General features: G+C 29.3%; 1 long non-coding RNA gene and 3 other non-coding genes across 5 annotated transcripts; 2 read left to right on the top strand and 2 right to left on the bottom strand.

Annotated features, from left to right (window-relative positions):
• Window positions 1-4,539: 4,539 nt before the first annotated feature.
• LOC114189102 lies at window positions 4,540-6,766 on the top strand. 2 transcript variants are annotated; one of them, XR_003605558.1, is made up of 4 exons: window positions 4,540-4,657; window positions 4,758-4,835; window positions 5,011-5,101; window positions 6,060-6,766. It is a non-coding gene; the product is annotated as an uncharacterized LOC114189102 (long non-coding RNA). The 2 variants fall into 2 exon arrangements; XR_003605557.1 differs by having other exon boundaries at window positions 4,540-4,835.
• A 4,133-nt stretch (window positions 6,767-10,899) lies between these two features.
• TRNAG-UCC lies at window positions 10,900-10,971 on the bottom strand. Its single transcript has one exon. It is a non-coding gene; the product is annotated as a tRNA-Gly (tRNA).
• A 1,899-nt stretch (window positions 10,972-12,870) lies between these two features.
• Window positions 12,871-12,941, bottom strand: TRNAG-UCC. Its single transcript has one exon. It is a non-coding gene; the product is annotated as a tRNA-Gly (tRNA).
• A 6,346-nt stretch (window positions 12,942-19,287) lies between these two features.
• Window positions 19,288-19,361, top strand: TRNAI-AAU. The gene has a single exon. It is a non-coding gene; the product is annotated as a tRNA-Ile (tRNA).
• Window positions 19,362-21,283: the final 1,922 nt, after the last annotated feature.

Genomic DNA, 21,283 nt, shown 5'->3' with positions numbered 1-21,283 from the left:
ATGTGGCAAATTCAATCATTCAACGTTGTTAAACGAGGAGGGGAATTACAGAAGAGCCTAATTCGCACGTGCATCTAGTGCTTCTATTTTATTCTCACCTTTTGTATATTATTTTAATTTAAAGGTATGCTTAAGAACTTTTTTGTTAATAAAGAAAACGATATAAGTTTGTTGCGAATAAAATTATCTTAATCTTTTAGAAAAATTGATATGAAATTTTTCTATAAATTAATTTTAATTTATAGAAAATTTATCTAATGTTCTCCTCTTTTTGAAAGAAAATTTTACGTTGTCACCGCTTCACTATTTTTGGTACGTAAAAAGGCCCAAAGTTGCAAATGGAATTTTCATCAAACTTAATTTTATTTAAGAAAAAACATTAGAAAATCCTTATTTAGAGAAATGATCTTCAAAAAATAGTTTCAGAAAAGATTACATATGTAGAGATTGATTATACTGTTCATGTAAAACCATTACTTAAATTAGTTGTATACATTTTCAATAATAATATTTAGCTCCTTGGAATACAAGAGTATGGTTTTATTGTAGTAGCATAGTCATGAAATTGAAACTTAACATATGTCAAATAAAAAACTATCCTTGATAAATGATTAATATAGGAACTAAAATATGATAATGAATTAAGTTTAGAGATTAAAATTATAGTCAGTAATTAAATTTAGAAATTGAAAGAATAATAGATGTATTACATATACTCAAACATTAGCTTTTACAATTTTTCTAATGATAAAGGCATCGATATAACATCAATTTATGTCTCTATAATATGCAGCCATTTCTTTTAACTCGGTTTGTATTTCATCTATAATTTTGTTGACCAACAAATTATGGTTTCATCTATGCTTAAATTTGGTTTGTATTTGAATACATTATACCAATAAAATAGCTATACAAAGGATTACAATTTTATAAAGATTAACGTGTACAGTTAATTATGATATGGGATTCAATTTACTTTGACCATGAAGTCGCAACAAAAAATTCTATTTTACATAAAAAATGGAATAATCCGGTGGGAAGGACATTATGCCTCTTATTAGTTATAAAAAAATAGATTCGAAAATATGTCAAGTCTCCTTAAAATTAACGTATTTTGACTTTTGATTTTTATATTATATTAAGTTTTATATATATATATATATATATATATATATATATATATATATATATATTATACATTTTGAAAATATTATTTTAATTCTTACAAAAATGGGAATTTTGATTTCAGTCCTTGTAATTATTTTTTTTGAATTTTCATTTCTCCAAATTTTAATCAATATTTTTACTTTTTAATATTCATTTTAACATAGATGAATTACATGAATTTATATTTCTTAAGATCTTCTTCGAGATATATGTCAACATTATATTAACATTAACATAGATGGTTTAGAATTATCAATTTTGTTTAGCCCAAGTAATTAGTTATATAATATTCATATAAAAATGAAAAATTGTAATGTAATAGAGGAATAAAAAAAAAAACTAGAAGTGCTGAAAATGAAAAGCACCTATTTTATAAAAGCTTTATATTTAAGCTAAAAGAAATATTTACCATTAAAGACTAGATATCTTTCTTTATTCGATATGAAGTATTGACTACCATCTAACATTGAAAAGAAAAGAAAGAATGCTTTTAACGGAAATTTAATAAAAAAATCGAAAGTAAAAATAGAAGTGTGATTTTTTTATTGCGTGAAAATAGAGAGATTCAATAAAGTAAATAACAACGAAAAAAAATATCAGGAAAAAAAAAAACTATACGTAATGACCTCCAATACTATTTCAATAATGCACGAGAAAACATTATAAGCTAATGAAAAAGAGAAAGATGGTATAGGCAATAGAGTATTGGCCTTTAGCTGACACTTCTATTTATTGAATTTTGTCATCGTTATAAAAGAAAAATGATGTTTAACACTATTTGATCACCATTTCACAATTTGTATAAAAGTAAAATAATATTAACAAAAATTAACTTTAATATTTAAAAAAAATAAAAAAAAATAATAATAAAAGATAATATCAAATGGTAGAAAAAAAAAGGGTTAAGTATGTTTTTAGTTCTTGAACTTTCGTCAAAAATTGAAATTCGTTCCTGGTCAAAACTTTGATAAATTTTGATCCCTAAATCTTAAAAATGAATGAATGTAGTCCTTTTAACCCAATTACGTTGATTTTTTTCAACATGTGAAATGTGTTTCGTGTTAATATTGGAGTTGTTTACGCCGTTTGACACATTCTCGGCTCAATATTTACTGAGAAATGCGTTCGAAACCTAAAAATAAAGTTAACAAAATTGGGTTAAAAGAACTATATTCATTCATTTTTAAAGTTTAGAGACCAAAATTTATCAAAGTTTCGACCAGGGACGAATTTCAATTTTGAATCAAAATTCGGCGACTAAAAACATAATTAACCAAAAAAAAATAATGTCAAAATAACAGTCATATTATAAATTATTTTTTTGGAAGCTAAGAAGCTGCAGTTCGACTTTTGTCAGATTTTGTAAACCGAAGAAGGTTGTTGGATTGGAAAAAGACTTAGGATCTTATGACTTTGGAACATTAAATAATATAATAAATTAAACCCTGGATTATAATTTATAACTATTAATTATAATATTCTAAAATGATGAAAAGGGAAATTTTAGGTTAATAAACAATATGCCAATGAAAGAGAGGATCACTTTGGAAGAGAAGAGTTCCGTAACAATTGCTTAAGTAAATAAATATATATATTCGGTTGGAAATATATATATTCCGTAACAATTGTTTTATACATGTATATTCAAAGTTGGACATGTTCTGAATTCGTCATGGGGGAATTAACTGTATAATAATACATGTATAGATAATCTTTTGAACATATATTTTGTTATTATATTTGTATAATAATATTTTTGTATGTGTGAGAGTTTCTATTATTAAAAAAGACAACTGTCAACGTTAGTTTAGATAATTTTAACATTATTATTTGAAATCACTGTTGTGGTCCACATCAGTAATAGAGCGTAGATAGGTAATGTTGGGAGGTTCCAATATCTGACAAATCTCTTCAATCAACTTTTCTTAAGCTGATCAAGTCACTGTGACCACTTTTATTGCATTTTGCAGACTTAATTATTTTGATTTTGCAGTGAAGTAGTTGAATGAAACAGATAAAATATTGAACCCAGAAGAATGGAAGGACAACAAATTCAAAGAGAGACACGTGTAATCAATAAATATTTTTAAACTGTTTTATTGATTGAGCATTTCAACTTGAAATTTACGAAACTAAACATTTGCACGTTTAAATACTTTGAATATATATATATATATATATATATATATATATATATATATATAAAAATTTCAATTTATTTTTATTTTTAAATATAAATTTCATTTTCTAATTTAAAATTTACTTTAACTCTAGTTTATATGTTTTAATTTATTAAATCTATTGTCGATTTACTAATTCTTACATTTTTTTTCTCTCAAATTCTATAAAATCTCATAATCTTTCTCTTAAATATTCATAAATTGATAATAATTATTTATATAAAAGTATAATATACACGTAAATATAATAAAATATAAAAAATCGATTTTATGTAATAAAAACTGATTCTCTATTCACGAAGTTCATTCTTTTGTTAATATTTTATTACATTTTAATGTGCTTTTTACGTTATTATGTAAAAAAAGTTAATTGCAAAATACTTGTCTCATTTTTGTTTTTTATTATTTTATATATTATTTTTTGTAATTTTTCTTCATTTCACTTTCATCCATTTTTACAAATTCATTGATTGAAACAAAGTTAAATATGCTGCATAAAAAAATAATCAACAACATGGGTCATATTTTTGTAAACATAAATAAATTTTAACTTCTTTTCATTTTATATAACAATATATAATTGAAATTTGATTTATTTATTAATTTATTTTGTTGTAAATTTCTAATAAAGCATACTTAAAAATATATTCTATTTATGATTAATAAAATTAAATGATATTACATTTTTTAATCAGTAATTAGTTAATTTTATTTACATATATAAGTAAAAATTTACTTAAAATATAGTACTATATATATTAACAATTTACTTATCGGTAGACACAAAATACAATAATTGCAATGCAATGACTTTATATATTCACCAAAAAATTCACAAGACTAAATATTCTTTTTGTAATACTTCTGTCAATTTTCTTGGTTCATACTTTGTTTTATTGGAATTTGTCTATTGCTGACTGCTTCGAGCGGATTCTTCAAAGTTCACCGTTGAATAATTCATTACTCAAATATTTATCGCAAAGACCAAATTTAAAACCGCGGAAAATGCATACGAAAAACCAATCCTGCACGGTATACCAAAATACTAAATTCAAACGTACAAGTGAACACAATATAGGTCATGATCTCGAAGAAACTTCTCCTTTTTCTGTGCTACAAGAAAAGTTCCTTAGAAGGAATTCCAAAATAAAAGCAGAACTTGAAAATAGAGTTCCTTAGAAAGTGCCTCACATTGTTATCGTAATATAGTCTTCATATGAGCACGACCTATGTTTGGCAGTGTTTTCCCTTCGTAACATGAATGGACATGAAGAAGTCACTCAACAATTTCTGGCTCAACACGTGTGTATGTAAGTGATGATATAAAACCCCAGAAATGCACACTCTGTCATGACTTAATAAATTAGTTTCAGGCCTTGCACTTTTACTATGTGAACTATGTTTCTGCAGATATTTCGCCTAGAAATTAAGAAAAGTACATGTAAAATTTTCCACCATAATAAGGTTGCCGAGAAAGGTGATTCAAAGGTGTATGTCTTCTCTCACTTTTTTCTGTAGATCTTCTTCCCTTTCTCCATTCTTTAACCACTTTTATTTCCTGTCCCAAATAGTGGTGCTTCCACGAAATTTAACTTGGCATATGTTGTTCCTAACAAAAAACAATCTTTCTTCCACTCATAGCTATATCCACATTTATTTGTAGACTTGACAGTTTAAGGCGACAGACAGCATCACATGGCATTGTCCATCAAATAAATGCCACGCATAACAAAATTCTCATTCTAGGCTCTCAGGTACTTCTCAACTCAACTTAATATTTATCCAATAATTGAATTGTTCATATATTATGTCAAAATTTAGCTTTTGTACTAATATTTGTATATTGACCCACATCAGTGGTTGCTTGAAAAAGAAATAGTCAATTCTTCTAGAGATAGAGTAAATAATAAGAATCTTTATCATTGGAATATTTTAGTAATTTTTTTAAGAACAAGTACATACATAGATTTTCATTCATCCTGTAAGCACTCCGAGAATTGAATTAATATAGGGACAACAATAGAAGATGCAGGAAAAAGATGGGTCTATAGACTCTTCACATCTTTGATGACTTAATGTCTTTATTAAACAAACCATATTGGTTCCTTTCTCTCCTTCGGTATTAAGGAAGGAAACACGACACATCATAAAGCTAAATATTAGCACTAACAGACATTATCTGTGAACTGTATCTTAATTTCATGGTGAAAAATTAGACACGATATTTAAATATCTTAAGTGTCCTTTTATCATCTTTCTGTTCACTGGCCTCCAGTGTAGTCTAATGATGACAAAAGATGAATCCCTTAACATATATAAAGAAAACTAGGGCTGTTTAAAAAGTTTCAGCGATTCAAACTGAACCATGAACTGGCCTAAAGAAAACAGATACAATTTCCACTGGTTCAATTAGGTTTTCTATAATGAAGAGCGAACTAAGAACAGCCTAGGGAAAAAGAAGGGATAAATTTAGGCAGAAAGGTTTGCATACCAGAAGCACAAGGCATATATTATTGATAACTTTTGCTTCTAAATCTCATTCTGCATGCATAAATTACTCAGAAATGTTGGGACATCATGGTGGATTTATAGCAAGCTGCTGAGCTTGCCAATTGAATAAGTAAACTACTACTAATTTTTACAATTCAACGTAAGTGAATGGAAACCAAACTAATTGTACAATGTAACGTGTCTTGGTCCTTTATTTTCTAGTGTCTGTATACCTGCAAGGTCTTTTGGAAAGGAAGGCTTATGATGGGGGACCACAGTGGCCACAACAGCAGAAGAATTTCACAAGGAATGATCCAAAAGCATATGCCAAAAAACAATTTCTCAGCGAATATCCATTTTTAATGTGCGAATAATGTAGACTATATTGCCTCTTTGTGCTGCATATTGCAGCACAGCAAGCAGAAGGGGTACCAGGTATGCTTCAATTTCAGAGGTAGAGAAGAATAACAGTGTGATTCTCCCTTGGCAGGTGCTACATCTATTCTTCATCAGAATGGCCTTTCTGCCAAAGGAGAATTGCCCTGCCATTCTACAGTCCTACCATCTTGCCAATTACATTTCACAGTTTATCATGAGTGCAAGTGTATATATATCTATATATATGCTAAAGCCTATTTATATAGGATATTTTTTGTCAACAGAATTTAGTGCAGAAACAAAGCATAAGCGATGGTGCACTTATTGTATTGTATTTGTTACCCTCACTGATTTGATCAGGAAAATCTACTGATGTATATATGCATTTTAGCTATTTTGGTGGCTGAAAATCAGTATGACATCTTGTGTAATTAAATGATATTCATATGAGAATTCTCCAACTGCAGGATACACCATTTTATTCCTTTGAGTTTAACATATTTTCTTATCCATTGTGAATGAATGTCTTCACGTTTCCTTGTCTCTGTATGCAGAGCAGACATATTCTTGAATTGGCATTATAACCCTTGTTTGTTGCGTCTTCTTTTTCACTGTTTCGGATCTTTCAATTTGTGCAAACATCCATCCAATGTTTTAGTAAGTCCCTAACAAATGCAACTACACCAAGTAATAAAAACATGGCTGTAAACCGTAGTTAGAGGAAAAAAAGTGGAGAAAATCATGTAACTGTGTATGTTCATAGACTCATGAATCTGAAGAATGTGCCGAAGTTTTTGAGAAAACGTGTCATTTTAATCGTAATGCATTTAAACGCAGCTCTGATTGATGTATTTGGTTTTTGAAGAAAGATATTAAGCAAATGGAACTAAGGTATAGAAAGGTGTGTGTGTGTGTCTGTATAAATGGGAAAATAAAACAGTGGTGACTGCGTTGGATGAACGAGAGGAATAAGAAATCTCAATGAAATTTCGCTCAAACTTACTGTAACTGCGCGCCTATTGAAGTCTTTCATTCCATTTTAGCTTGTTGCTTGATATAAAATCGTAATCTTAACCATAAGATGTATGGATTTTAATGCAAAAGAATAAGTTCTCTCTCGAAGACCTAGGGTTGTGAAAATAACTTTGAGAAATCTCAATTTCACCACCATATAATACAACTTTTTTCTTTATCATATGGGAAGATGAGAATCGTGAACTATTTGTAATTTTAGATTTTTGTTTTTAGTTTAAATTCCTGTTATTTCTATTTAAAACTTATTTAAATTTAAGCGTTTTTCAAATACACAAATTTTAAAATAATCGCTTACTTAAAATGAGGTCATTTTTTATTATAATAAGTGAAAACACTACTTATTTTTAGAATAAATAAATTTGACAAACACATAAAAACCTAAATATGCTTACTTTATTAAATAAATACTTTTTTAAAAAAAATAAGGACAAATAAAATCATTATTTAGTTTTCGAAGAAATTTATTCGAGTCTTTCTATTTTTTTTCCCTTTGAGCATTTATGAATAAATTTATTTAAAAAGACTCTTTATTTCTCATATTTATGGTTCTAATGAAATTTTCCTTCATAGATAAATATAAGATCTCTAATTATAGTTAGAACAATGAATTAGGGATGAAACAGTTAATTAACGTTACTGGTGAAGCTCTAGAATCTTGATTTCTTGAATGGGAGATGAGAACGGTCATACCCTAACGCCATTTGCATAAAGCTATATATAATTTGGTCCATTAATTGTTTCATCATCTTGTAATTCTTTATACTTTATTTAATTATAGTTTAATTTACTTCTAATAAGCCAAAACATTTAATTCCAAACGTGTAGCTCAAATAATGTTGATTCTGTAAAATGGGTAAACCACAATTTGGTATGATACACTTAAGTATGAGCAATTAATCTTTTATCTTTAACCCATTTCGCATGCTATGCTTTTCAGAAAAATAAATATAATAAACGTTTCTACGTGAATATGTTAGTCTAAGAAAGTATCGAGTAACCTTTAAAAATGAAAATTCTGAAATATATTCCGTTTTGCTTTTTTATGTTGAAAGTTCCTTTAACGTTGCTCGTTTTATGCAAAGACTTGAAGCAGCATTTGCATATAGATTCCAAATATGCACAGAGACTCTTTGGTTGAGACAGAACTTTCAATTTGTGACAATTTAATCATAAACAACGGCTTGTCTAACTTTCAATGGTGTTAAATTATATGGTCTACATTAATCTTCATATAAGTACTAACCTTTCAATAAATTAAAAAACTGGATGCATATATAATAGTTCCATCAAAAATATATATTTAGACGGTGATAATACTCGCATCGAATTTATATGTAAACAAATATTAAAATACTCGTTACTCACGTATATTAATTATCTGTTGCAAATTTTATTCATAAATATTTATGAGCACAAATATTTTTATTATTTTTAATAGAGTTCTTTCGATTCTTATAAAATAGAAAAAAAAAGAAATAAACAAAATCTGTAAATATAATGGTGAAATTTTAAAAAAAAAGAGAAATGCTAAATTAGGTATGACATTTCTAAATATATATATATATATATATATATATATATAATATCATTTATACGAGTCTAAATACCTGAAGTGATAATCATCCACACACTTTGCTATTTATTTGTTACTAAATCCTAATGGTTCAAAGTAACTAAAATATATTTTTACATTATTGTGATAAATGACTCCAAAACAGAAATTGGTATATAAACGAAACAATATATATATATATATATATATATATATATATATATATATATATATATATATATATATATATTATTTTCACTCCAAATTCTTTTTACACAGTTTATATCCACTATTTATCTTTTCATTCTTTTTCAAAATACAAAAGTTGACATTTTTAATAAATAAAACACCCTAAAAATGATTTGTCAAACCGACGCAAGTAAAGTAGTATAAAAAAAGTAACATTTTTCCCAGGAAAAAACTGGACCACTGACCCAAACCATAATGTCATTGGTGGGTCTCTAATTGAGCACCCACATGTCTAACATAGAGACACCAAACATGTCAACGTTGTCACTCAACATTATCAATATTAAGTTACCCAACCTTCACTCAACAATACAAACACAGGTGAGCCTGTTGCTCACAACCCTATGTGGTAAAATCAAAAGATTTATTTTATCTTTTAAATATTTTTTCTCCTTATTTTATTAATCGTTTAAATATCGAAGCCTTAAACACATATAATATAAGTTTCTCCAATTACAAAACAAAATAAAAACTTACAATTTATCATTATTGATATCCGAGTTTCTTTCTTAAATCAATGGCGGCTTCTCCTCCTCCGCCATCAGAATGCGATTCCAGCTTCCCTGGGGTTGAAACTTCTGGCCGCGAGTGCGCTTACATACTGAGTTCAGTATTGAGAAGAGTATCCACGTGTAAAACTCAACTTCATATATACCAAAACTCGATATGTTCATCATCATCACATTCCTAGACTCCACCGACACTTTGGAGCATGTGCTCAGGTACAAATACCCTAAAAACAACCCTACAGATATAACTCCCAGCACCGCATTCATCACAAACCCAACAACTTTCTTCTTTCCCTCTAACACCTGCGAAGCCTCCTTCAATGCCCTGCTTCCACTAATCTCTTCACGAACCGATATATCAATTGCCAAGTTCCCCAAAGTGGCCACATACGAGAAGATTAAGGTACCTACTGCAACCAAAATCACTGTACCAACGTTGCTGGCTAAGACGTGACTTAGTTCATGTTCATGCTCACAAATAGAATTAACAATCAACGCCAGGCGCTGATGCAAAACTAAAATTCCGAAGAATATACAACCCAGCTTTATTAGCCTTACCAAGAACCACGTAACAAGTAGGCTTCTCGCGGGTTTAGTAACTATTGATATCAGGCTTGTGATGCTCAACTCCGCTTCCGAATCCACTTTCTTCGTAGAGGCTAAGATGTTGATAAGTGGCATCTGCAAGGAAATCATAGATATGCCAAGAACGGCAAAACCTTCAACTTGTAAAATAAATGAGACATACTGGAAGGTCGCGTCTGCAAAGCTTCTCAAGTCCTCACTATTTAGAAAAACATTGGACAAATGCCTCGTCACAGATAAGACGTAGAAGAAGACGAGAGCGGAGTCCCAGAAACACAGGAAAATTGTGAATAAGACTTTATGTGCAGCATACAAATCTTGGAGTTTTCTCAAAAAACCTGCCAAACCCATTTAGATCGAGAAAGGCTTCAGAATTTTTTCGGAGAGGGGAATGGTCGATTACGAAGTCCAGGCTGTTGCATATATTTATATGGAAAGGTATTACTAGGAATTATTGAAGGTGAAGAAGATTAGCTTTTGTGAAGAAGGTTTAATTCAAGTGTTATGACAGGAAAAGTATAAAAATAGAATGGTAAATGGGAGAAATTTCATTATTGATGGTTGGAAATTGAAAGTGTCTCAATTATTTTATTAAATCAGAGCCATACGTACGCTTAGACAGTGACAAATGATAAATAAAAGAAAAGATATAAGACCGTTCATCCATTGGTTCACTAGTACAGATAAGATAACTCTGTTGACCAACCCATTGCAGAAAGTGTGGCCAAGTAGGAAAAACATAAAAATATGATTATGCATTTGCCGGGAGTCGAACCCGGGTCTATTGCTTGGAAGGCAATTATCCTAACCGTTGGACTACAAACGCTGGATACATTATTTAAATTTCTTTAATTTTATATAGTGAAATAATGTAAAGGTGAAAACCCAATTATGGTTTCATATACTTGATCACTTAAGTTAGAATATGATACAGGGAACTCCACTCCAGTTGAAATGCTCACTTAGATCACTTTGTTTCTTATATTTTAAGTGTTTTCACTTTTTAATACACTTCAAAAATAAAAATAGCAATGAAGAAATATATGTTTTTAATTGTTGCTTTTCTACTCCTATTGTACCAAACAAATAATTTTCAATTTGGAGAGCACAAAGAAAATAAAGGAAGAGTGTCTAGTTACACTGTCTAATAAAAAAAAAACTTTAAATTTACCAATATATATTAAAAATAATATAATGTGTTAAAAAATAATTTTGATATAAATTTTTTCCAGCTATATACGAATGTAATGTCACCAAATATTTTAATCTCCTCTGATAAAAGATGTTTTTCTTATTTTAAGTTTGACACATACAAGGTTGTTACGAAAATTAAATGATATATAAATGAGTTAAATATGTTTTTGTCCCTTAATTTTCATTAAATTTTTGAATTAGTCCATTTTCAAACTTTAGATCAATTTAGTAATTTATCTTTCAAGATTATGTGAATTTAATTATTTTAATCAAATTCTGTTAGGTTTATTTTATGTTTCGTATACATTTCAGAATTGTATTTGAGTTGTTTATATTGTTTGACATATTTTTTCTTTAATGTTAAATTAAATATTACTATGAAACACGTTTGAAATGTCAAATAAATTTAACAAAAATTAATTAAAATAATTAAATTTACATATTTTAAAAAAATAAAATACTAAATTAGTTTAAAATTTTGAAATGAACTAATTTAAACATATTTAATTCTGTATGAATACACATAAAGTTTGGATAAGGCCTTAACGAATTACCCAAAAAATACGTGTAACATATATTTATTAATAATTGAAAATTTAAAATAAATACACAAAAAAAGAACTTTATATCTAAGACTACACAATGTAATAATATATACATACTGACGTTCGACCTTCGAATGAAAAATGAAAATTTTATTTAGTGTTTTTTTTTCTGCATTCACTCCATTAACTTTTCTCATTTTTTTTCAACTTTTGAGAAAATCTTGCAAACCATTTTTCTCCAATCACTTTAGAAGTATTCATAAAAGATCACATATTTTAACCAAACTCCAGGTTGAGTTATTGTCACTCACCACCAGTGAGTTTAGTTTCTTTTTCATTCCTTTTTTTTTTCTCAATCTTTTTATTACGAGGTTTTATTTCTATTTGTTTGGTAAAATTTCATACAAGCTTATTCTATTTGTCTTTTGCATTAGTATTTAAATTTTATAAATAATTCTTAATTACCATGTGTATTAAAAATTAATATTTTCTCTAACATTCATGTTTCTACTTTTAATTCATAGATATGCAATTGAGATATCACTTTATTTAAAGCATTATAAAAATATTTCATAGAAATTGATATTAGATAAATAAAAAAACAAAAATACTTTAATAATAGATATTATTTAGACACCAAACCAATAACTAATTTTTTTATTTTTATATATTTTATTATTGAATCAATTTTCTATATAAAGTATTTATTTAAATAATATAGTCAAAAAAATAATTTTATAAAATATGATTACTAAATTAGCTTTCATAGTAATAATTAATTAGTTTATAAACCAGAGGCTAAATGATTTTTAATATCAGTTTCAAAATATCATTTAGTTTCTAAGTATTCTATTTATAAAACATGTTAACAATATCAAAATAAATAATCCACTAGCATATATTAACATGGAAAGAAAAATGGTAGATATTTTTCAAACCATGTTAAGCAAAAGATAAAAACTGCGTGTTAAGCAAAAGATAAAAACTGCGTTTGCCGGGAGTCGAACCGGGTCTATTGCTTGGAAGGCAATTATCCTAACCGTTGGACTACAAACGCTTGATGAATTCGTAGATTCAATCAATTATTTATATATTAATACATACCACGTAAAAATGTAATAATTTCATATGCTTCGTCTTCTAACTATGATTATTTTATAGGACATTGCATTTGAGTCCGTACCCAACTTAAATAAATAAGAATGTAGAGTAATGATAATATATAAAATATTTAAATAACTTTTTTCTTATAGTTTAAGTTTTGGAACTTTTTAATAATTTTTTAAAGTAAAAATAATAACGTGGAAAATAATTATTTAATGGTTCTTTATTATTCCTGTTGTACCGAAGAAAAAAAGAGCATACATGAACGAGTATCAGGTTACACTTTAAAAAAAAAAAAAACTACTTTGAAATTCACCAAATCTCCTAATTTCTTGTAACAAAATATGTGTCTCTCATGTTAGGAATGACACATACAAACAAGTCCGTTAAAAAAATCAAATAATATACAAATTATACACAAAGTTTGATCACACACACAAAAAAAGAGCACCTCTTAACACTTAGTAAACTACACAAAAATACCTTTATCAATACATATATTTCTATACAGAAAGTCCAAATTCGTACACAAAAAATAACTTTAAATCTAACTCTAGTGTAATATGCATGTTATTTTGGACCATCGAAAAAAAAAAAGCAATTGAATTAAATCAACTAAAAATATTCTTGAAAAATCACATTTCTCAATTAAACTCTAACTTGCGAGTTATTGTCACCTCTGGCGACAACGAGTCTAGTGGTGTTTTTTTTTTTCATTTTTAATTTTTTCTTAATTTCTTTTTTATTTGTAATTGCTTAGTGAAATTGGAGGCAAGTTTTTTCTATTTTTTATTATTTTGCATTAGTATTTTAGTTTTGACTTACAGCTTGTTGAAAGCGAGGAGGGTAAATATAGAAAGGTCTAATTGGTTAACATGATGCTGGTAGGAGTTTGAGGTTGACATGATTATATAGATAAACATAAATATGTTAAGTTTTTTTTTTTTTTTTACATTTAGTAAAGGAATTTGATATTGCACTATCATGTAAACAACATAAATCAAGAAGCTTTTCTGAAGATAAATAATCCATACAAATATTAAAAGATAAACTTTTATAGTGTTTGAATGTTGAATGTAATATTTGTTTGATTTATAAAAGTTGTTATGAGTAAGAAGCAGGCGTGCAGAGACACCGACTATTTTGAATAGTCTCCTCCAAATGTAAAAGCAAGCTGCCCATGACGCATTGACTTAATACTACATTTTCTCATTTACCACAAATCAAAACCAAAATCAAACACAGAAACTTATAGGAAGTTACCAAAAACAGGAACACTACCATTACCAACCTAACTTCCACACCCACGCGCCAACTGCTTCCTATTTTCCAAATGTCATATCAAACCACACACATTTTCTCTTCCGTTCACACAATTAACATCAAAAACTTCAAATCACACATCAAATATTAACGCAACATTAACGCACTGTTTATTTAGACCGATGTTACTTTTATCACATATTTACGAAGATGATTTTACGAAATTCACGTGTTTTTTTAGGTGATGTGTAGCAATAAGGAAAGGCGGATTTACGGGATATAACGATTATCTCATCTTCCTAGACATCGAAGATTTGAGAGTGATTATTCCATTTTATCACTTTATCTTTTGCATGTGATTCCTATTTTCAATTTACCGTATCCCTTATTGCAATGTAATGTTGTATTCTCTGAGGTTGAAGGTTGAAGGTGAGTGACATTTGTGGATGAATCAATGTTGAATTTTGTGTGTGCATTGGTGTGTGTAATAAGATGGTGTGTCTGTACTGGTTACATAATTGGTGTCTTATGTGACTATATGTGCATCGGTTACATAACCAATACGATGATGTAAGTGGATGTGCATCCATTTATGTAACGATGTTGGTGTTGTGAGTGTGTTACACCGGTTACGTAATCGGTGTTATGAGTATACATGATGATAAATGTTAATTTTAATTTTAATTTTTTTTTTCATTCATACAAAATTGTATTGTAATTTTTTTCATTTTATTTAATTTTTTATAAATTTTATTAAATTCAGATGATTTAATTTTAAATTTTTTATCATATCAAATTGCAAAATCATTCTAAAAATACTATCAAGGGTATTTTGGTAAACTATAAATTTTATCTATTTTTTATAATTTTTTTAATTTATCACATTAATCAAATCATTCATTAGTTAAAATTTATTTCTAAATTCACTTACGTCTGAATCTTTTAAAACAAACACAAACATATTCATTCCCTCGAATCCAAACATATTGATTTTCTTATTCTTCCCAAATTCATCCTACCAAAAGAACTAAAACCTAAGTGGTTACCACCGTAATTTATGATGATCAATTTCCAGAATGTTGATATTGAAAAAAAACAAAAATTAACAGAATGGAACTTAAATGTTATCAACCAAATTCCAAAATCCTGTCGTTTTTTTTTTGGAATAATATTTTTGCCCATTTCATTCGACCTGCTTTTTGGTACTGCCGTCTTTCTCTTGACTTGGCAAGGGACCATGCTTCAACAAAACTTGAAGTCCAAGTTTGTCTTTCCTTCCATCTACTTATCCTATAAAAATACAACACGCGAACAACCTCATTCCATCTATGAAACAAACATCATTTCTGCTCTTTCTCCTCTCTCACTTTCCACTTTCTATGGCACCCCTTCGTTCCCATCTGCTTCTCTTCTTCATTCTCTTCGCTTCCCTATCTTCCTGTCTACAAAGCAGAAAGCTTCCTCTCGGACCTCACAAACCCACCACCACGGTTCACCCATCTCTGTTTTTCGCTTCTCTTCCCAAAGGCACCGTCCCATCTTCCACGCCCAGCAGAAAAGGCCACTCCACCGTCGTCGATGAGAAACTCATTGCGCGTCAACTAATAACCACCGATCGACTTCTTCTGCAATCTGTTCCTAGCCCCGGTGCTGGACATTGATCACCACCTTCACTTCTATTTCTTCATTCTTCAAGTCTCAACATTTTTTTATTTCTTCAGTTTTTTTTATATTCTTTGCATGGGAGAACTTACCATAATATAGGGATTAGGGACATGTAGTTGAATGTATAAAGGTGGTGGTAGTTCTTGTATGTATACACGGTTCTGTTTTTCTCTGTTGTGGGTTATCCGCAATGCTTTTTTTGGATTCGTCATTGTTCAGGGGAAATATATCATGTATACTCATACTCACATTTTTGGCTTCTACATCTGTGACTTAGTTTGGTCTGTACAAACAAGTTTTAAATAAACACAGTCTTAATATTTACACGCTAGTAATGCCAAGAGAAAATTAAATTGCAATCCAATTTTCTTTTTCCAATATGATATTATGTAATGCAAATTTGGGAAGAATTCGGATCCATTACCTATCTCTATCTCTCACTCTTTCTCTCTTACCCGTCAACTCTATATTTTCTGTGTCGCGAACCTTAGAATAAATTGTTTCCATGACATCATTTTTTTAATAAAAAGTCATTCACTTTAATGCATAATAATATCTCATTACCCGTTTTTAGTGCTTTGAAGCTGTAGGAAGAATGGGCTTTGGATTTGGTTTTGGTTTTACTATTATAGTTTAGAAAAACAGTGGTCTTCCACTTCGGCGTGTCAAAACTCAAAAAATGCCAGAGAAAAACGCGTCAAAGATGGGTTGTATTTGTTGCATTTCGTCAAGTTAGATGGGGATCACCGTCTTGTTGTGTCATTGGCTATTGCAGTTTCTGATGTTACGATTTTCTTTTCATATTAGCAATATGGTTTTAGTATAAAGCACGAATAAAAATGGGTTGTGGTTTGTTAACTTCACGTTTCATTGATAAACGTGAGCAACAGTTATTCATTGACTTATGTTTAGCAGTTTTCTACTATTCATATTTTTTTCTTTTCTACAGAGAAAATTTCTTTTTCGAATTAAGGTGACCAGCTTGAATAAAATAGTTAATCCCACTACAAAATCGTCAACCGAGTATATTTCCACAGCAAACAAGTGCATTTTTCTTTTTGGAATCAAGAAGCTTCGTGCTTGATTTCCACTTTTGGGTCCCTTTCAATTTATTTTTCAGAGTCTTAATTATATTAACGGTGCTTTTAGCAGAGTTACGTCTCTGTATAATGTCGTATTCCATTAATAAAGTATATCCATGTTTTCAACGGGTCGGACATAGAAGATTGGATTCCTTTTGGTTTCTTCTTGCATTTCCTATTTTCTTTCCTTCCTCGGTAACAACCACGCGCTTCACTAGGAAATAATTTTCAATTTAACCTAACCCACCTTTGTTGTTTCAAGAGATTAAGAACAATCAGAGCACGAAACAGAGGCCAAGAACTTTGCTAGCAAGAACAGAGAGCAATGATCTGATAGTAAAACATGCAATTGCGATCTTAATTACAACCCTTGGGTTCTGGAAAACTGTCTCTTCTTGAGAAAAGTTTAGGCGTTACGGCTACATTTTATTTTGTTACACATAAAAAGAAAAGAAAATTATGGCCATAATCGTGGTAACGTATTCGGGATCTCTTTCTAATAAACTTCAATATCATCATTAAAGTCTGCAATGATGGTTCCATAATGGGTGCAGTAAACTATGATCCATTACTAAAATCTGTAGTTATGTTATTGTGCACGTCATTCTTTTGGCTATGAAAATGAATTATGGTAGAGAAATAAGCATTAGGATGCTGTGTTGAACTTATATTAATCAATGAAACCGTCACCATTAATGCACTCACATTCATTTTTAAAAGTTTGTTTTTAGTGCTACTGAAATTGAAAAAAAATAAAAACACTGGTATTTTAAAGTTTTCAAAGTTTGGGACATGGACCTCCTTGGGAACTTAGTCTCATCCACGTTTGTCTATACATTTGAAATAATGATATCAACGTAAAGAGGCACGAATTGCTACTGTAATTTTGCCCCTTCAGAACCAACACAAGGGCTCCACAAACCACCGCTCATTTGAAAACCATGAACACAAAAATCAATTTGTCTGCCTTATGTTTGTCACTATTTTCATCCAAACACACCAAACAGTTTTCATCATAATTTTCTTAAAAAATCATAATAAATCTTACGAAGGAAAAAAACAAAATATAGACTATAAACAAGTTTTCTTTATCCTCAAATATTCGATATCTAATAATTTTACATTGCTGAGAGATATCAAGATCGATTTGAATACATCTCAAATATGGTAATTGCCACTATCGATGAAATATTGATGTATGTGAAAAATGAAAATTCACTTAAACCCGAATCAAGAACTTGTTCTACTGAAGATTTGATGCGGGGAACAATATTTATTGTAGCTAATTATACTCTAGATATATACATTATTGTCACAAGGTTCTAAACCTTGAGAATAATTGTTAAATATATATTTTAAATATTTAAACCATTAACGAGATTCATTACGATTTTCATATTATAAAAAGTATTATTTGATTTTTAGCTGTAATATGATTATTGATAATTAAAAATAAAAGAAATGAAATGTAGAGAAATATCAAGATATTATAAACTAACCATACAAAATAAAATAAATATTACACTCTTTCTAAAACATTGTAGATTTATATTTAGTATTTAAACACTAAATCTAATTTATATTTTGATATCCATTCCAATTTCATATTCACACTAACAATTCAACATCATTTATTTCTGCAAACTGTTGGGTTGAGCGTATTAAAAAAAAGGGAACTTTGGGCCTATATAGCTAGCTGATACCAACAAATAAATCTGCAGGAAAACAAAAATTGGCAACACGAAATGAGGTTTACCAAATGAAATAACTAAAAGCTGTAGACAAAATGACCGGCAATTAAGAAATATTTTAATAAATCATAAGTTTGACAAAATAACATTCTACAATCACATGGGCATAATGGCTAGGAAGAACATAGTGGCAGTTGGGGTAGTGGGCATGTTTACATTTTAGCTTCTTTCGTACTGAAAAATAAAAAACTCAACGCAAATTTGTTGCCGTATGATCGTAAATTCATATTACGAGCTTTGAAAATTATCAGAAGGGAGGAATAAAATGAAGTGAGTTTACTGGTTACAGATGATGGTTCTACCACGTGTCCATGCAACACGCACGCAACTTGTTTCTTGCAAATGTCTTGAGAACGGAGAACACTGTAGTTGGATTGGACAACAAGCATGTGAAAATTCTCAAAATTCTTCGTCAAACTATAAAATGTGGGCGGGATGGGCAAGAATCATGTTTCACATGCATGGGTGTTTCAGTATTTGCAACACTACTCTCTTATTTTAAGTATAATATATAGTACATTGAATTATATATTCAAACGGCCTATTAGCTCAGTTGGTTAGAGCGTCGTGCTAATAACGCGAAGGTCGCAGGTTCGAAACCTGCATAGGCCATTCGAAAATACATTTTTACTTTTAATTTTTTTTCAATTACATTCCTTCATCAGCTCAACTACTATTTGGGCTTCTGAGTTGCCTGGCCTGGCCTGTGTCTGCGTTATTTGGGCCTATAGAGCCATATTCCTGAAGGCTCCATGTTCATGTCAATGCTAACAACTTTGGGACTTGTGTTTGAAAATTTTCTCTGCATGGTTCGTGTTAATAATTAACAAATACTATATTATTAACTTTATCTAGCTTTAATCATATGCAAATTTCATTCCTTCATCAGCTCAACTACTATTTGGGCTTCTGAGTTGCCTGGCCTGTGTCTGCGTTATTTGGGCCTATAGAGCCATATTCCTGAAGGCTCCATGTTCATGTCAATGCTAACAAATTTCATGTCACAAATAATAACTTTTAATTATAGAATAAATAAATTATATACAAATTCCAGGTGAAAAAAAAAAATATACCCAACTTGCAATAGATATGATTAATGAGTAAGAAGTGAAACAAATAAATATAAATAAAAAAACAAACGCATTTTATATTTATATAAAATCTTGCCTATTATCATCTTTATTCTCCACACTATAAAAAGCTGGCTCGTAGAAAAAAGTGTTTGCACTTGATTTGGTAAAAGAAATTCAAACCCTGCTTTAAGTATTAAATATATGATTGTTTTTATCAACTTGACCCTTTTTATTTGCTTGGAAAGTGACCTTATGGTATTAAGATCTTTACGGCTACCTTTTATTTTATTTTATTTTCCTTTACTTTTCCTTGTTGAAGCATATTGCCCATCATGCCAAGTTAAAATTTCTGGGTACTTAGGTCTACTTCTCCATATATGATCATGCAGACAATTTTTGTCACTCTTTGATTTCAACTCTTTTTAATTTATAAACTTTTTTTTGAATTTTAAACAATTCATATATATATAATATGTATTTTTGAGCAACTGTTAAACATAATTTCTACTGAAAATGCTTAGTTAACTGTTTTGTGAATTTTTTTAACAGTAGTGAGAAGAGGTTACAGGTTTTAGTTTTTAATTATCTAACTGTGTGAGAACACGTGATTAGAACCGAGTTTTGGTTCCGCCGCAAAGAAACGTATGCATGATGAGTGGTAAACCCAGGCAGCACCTACCTATTTCTCACCGAAATCTTATGCAAACTAAAACCTCTTTTCTCAAAATTAGAATTTATTAAGATTGCATCACAGAAAAAGGGTTTTAAAGTGATTAGATTACACATAACGAAACAAAAACTACATCGATGTTCCTCCGGAACTAGACACTAAGGTTCCTTCCCAATGACTCAAAATGATTCTCTCCACCATCCATATGAAAAGGGTTAATTAATCATCAACAACACTCACATTCAGTTCCAAAACTTGGGTTGTGTTGCTAACGACAACAATATTATTGAACCAAATTGTGAAGCTAGCTAGCTAAATGTTCGTGTTTTTGTTCTTGTCTCTATAGGTATTTATTTTTTAATTCTTGCTATAGGTCTAACATAAAAGATACTAATCCTAATTCATTATAATCACACGTGGATGCTTCCTATATTTTATCAACTTCTTTTGTCGTTTCTTCCAGAGTAAAAGCCTATATTAATTTATTAAAATGTGGGGTGTTCTTTTCTTTAATCAAGCACTTCTTTTCATTCACTTCATTTTCAACAGGTTAATATAAATTAAACGATTTGGTGACATGGCCATTATAAAGTTGATGGAGTAGTCAAATTCAGATTCTGCTGCGATTATGGGTAATGATTTCCACCTCTTACAACACACTAACGAACCTTTATTTCCTAAAGTAAAAGTTATAGTACCAAATTGGATTGGGATAAACACAAAATTTTAAGCGTTATTTCTTAATTAAAACCACAGTTTATTTTGTGTTTAAAATTTAAAAATGAAATTTA

Source organism: Vigna unguiculata, chromosome 6, assembly GCF_004118075.2.
Source record: "Vigna unguiculata cultivar IT97K-499-35 chromosome 6, ASM411807v1, whole genome shotgun sequence".
Lineage (NCBI taxonomy): Eukaryota > Viridiplantae > Streptophyta > Magnoliopsida > Fabales > Fabaceae > Vigna > Vigna unguiculata.
Note: the sequence above shows the minus strand (reverse complement) of the source record. Positions and strands in the feature narration are given on the sequence as shown.